The sequence below is a fragment of the Cynoglossus semilaevis genome, chromosome 2, assembly GCF_000523025.1.
Source record: "Cynoglossus semilaevis isolate Cse_v1.0 chromosome 2, Cse_v1.0, whole genome shotgun sequence".
In the NCBI taxonomy this organism is placed as follows: domain Eukaryota; kingdom Metazoa; phylum Chordata; class Actinopteri; order Pleuronectiformes; family Cynoglossidae; genus Cynoglossus; species Cynoglossus semilaevis.
Window position 1 is genome coordinate 18,997,287 of NC_024308.1, and position 2,500 is coordinate 18,999,786.

The 2,500-nt window shown below is 36.5% G+C and overlaps 1 protein-coding gene across 1 annotated transcript in view; it reads right to left on the reverse strand.

Moving 5' to 3' along the window:
* Positions 1 to 2,500, reverse strand: part of lrrc8c (leucine rich repeat containing 8 VRAC subunit C) — a 13,702-nt gene that overhangs the window by 3,753 nt on the left and 7,449 nt on the right. The window lies entirely within an intron of this gene.

A 2,500-nucleotide genomic window follows, 5' to 3' on the forward strand; every position in this document is an offset into this window, starting at 1 on the left:
TGCGTTTTCTACATAAAAAATGATCTTTCCTGCTAACGAAGTAATTATACAAACTTTCTACATTTAGCTATTAAATAACTACAATGTTCCCTCTCTATATATCGCTCCCTTAGTACATCACAGATTTTTTTCTCGCAAGAGTGTAATTCCGAGATATAAAGGAAACAATCATATTTAACTGTGGATTAAATGAAAAAAAAAAATTACTTGTAGAAATAGGGTGCCAAGAAGGTGCCAAAAATTATTTTACAAAACAATTTTATTTGAATTTTATAATTTTGAAAATCGAACTGAAACATTTCTTCTCTAACGAAGTAATTATACAAACTTTCTACATTTAGCTATTAAATAACTACAATGTTCCCTCTCTATATATCGCTCCCTTAGTACATCACAGATTTTTTTCTCGCAAGAGTGTAATTCCGAGATATAAAGGAAACAATCATATTTAACTGTGGATTAAATGAAAAAAAAAAATTACTTGTAGAAATAGGGTGCCAAGAAGGTGCCAAAAATTTAACTGTGGATTAAATGAAAAAAAAAATGTACTTGTAGAAATGGGGAGATTGGTGCCAAGAAGGTGCCAAAAAAATATTTTACAAAACAATTTTATTTGAATTTTATAGTTTTGAAAATCGAACTGAAACATTTCTTCTAGAACAGTTCTCAAACTTTTTGTACTCTGTAACCACCTGAGAGATGATGTTTATGTTAAGACTTTTTGTACTCTGTAACCACCTGAGAGATGATGTTTATGTTAAGTGTTGTATTTATTGTGCACGGTATGTTTCAGATTTATTCAATTCAATTGAAAATATAAATGTGAAAATGTGAATTTTCGCCGTGTACAACTAGAGAGCACAGCCCCCCCTTTCTGCAACAACTCTCGTTACAGTTGTGTTTGTTATTTTGTTTTTCTCCCGGTAATACAGTTACTAACAAGGGCTAGTATACCACTTTGGCGACTGAGAGAGAAATTAGACTACAAGAGAAATGTCTAATCCTACATTTCCATTATTTAATGCAAGGGAATAAGTAATTGTGTTTAATAATTTGCGTTATTTGCATGAGGCAGGCGGCAGCACTGACTCCGGATCTGCTGCGAGTTCTATAGCAGAAACCCTCAATAGGTGGACTCTGGACTTTGTACTCCAATTATAAACTCAGTATAACCTTGATTGTATATACATCCTTCCATTGTTTTCCCATGCTATATGTTTTGTTTTTTTTTTTCCAAATGGATACTTTAATTTCAATTCTAAGTTTAAAACTCTCTGTTCATTGAGACAGATGTTTTTTGCGAATTTGGGCTTCCCAAATAAAATTGACTTGAATTGATTTGATATTGACCAAAATCAATTTCTAAGATGTGGCGCTTTGGCCCAGAGGCAATGTCTCTGTCATTGGTGTGGAACCCCAGGGCAAGATCGAATCCCGGATAGGGCGGTTGGTACCTTCCAGTGGACTCACCATCCGCAGGAAGGTTCAGGGGGGGTTGGTACGGTGCAGTGTGATTTGGGTGGCGGTCATGGAGACTGCTTTCCCCGCGACCTGGTAATGGAGAAGCTGATGAAAATGGAAGGATGGATGGATGTGTGGTTGCAATTATTGTCGGCAATAAATAGAGATTAAAAAGACAAGGAAATCACGGACTCCGTGACTACATGATAAACCATTTGGCACGGGAGCTGGTGCCGATTTATACAGTTAAAAAAAAGGAGGGGTTTCAAAAAATGATCCGCACCGATCCGAATCTCTTGCATCACTATCCCAGAGCGCTATAATAATCGCCGCAGCAAGGTTGAAATTGAAATGCCTACGGCCTACAGACTTGTGGTCAAGCAGGAGCGTGGAGCTGTATGTAAGCCTGACCACCCACTTTATCAACAAGCAAAGAGCAAAGGTAGTAGCAGAAACTGAATTGACCCGTGTTTAGATAAAGTTTTAGTAGGGTACAAATTATAGCCCATTTGAGATGTAATCACTGATTTATTCAGTGATTACATTTGAAATGCCTTTGCACTTGGTAGAAATGCCCTTATTATTAGAAATATCTTTATTTTCAAAAAAAAAAAAATTTTAAACAAATTTAAATATAAAAACACCATGTCAACTTCAGTTTTTGTATTTTTTTTTTTGGGGCGTGATATTTGATTCTTTTGAGTTGTGAAATTAAAAAAAACGATTGTAACTAGTGTTCCGTGTTGTCCTTGACATTTAAGCAAGAAGATTTGTGACACCAATCGTAATCGCATTCTCAATACTGCCGACAATAATTGCAACCACACATCCATCCATCCATCCTTCCTTCCAATTTCAAGGTAGTTGGAAGGTACCAACTGCCCTAACACGGGATTCGAACTTGCCCAGGAGGTGAACCCTGGGGTTCCACACCAATGACATAGACAAAGCACCACTGCAACCACACATTTTCATAAAAAATTGCGCAGCACAACTCATAACGCACACGTTAGCACTCGTTTAATCACTAGAAAACACA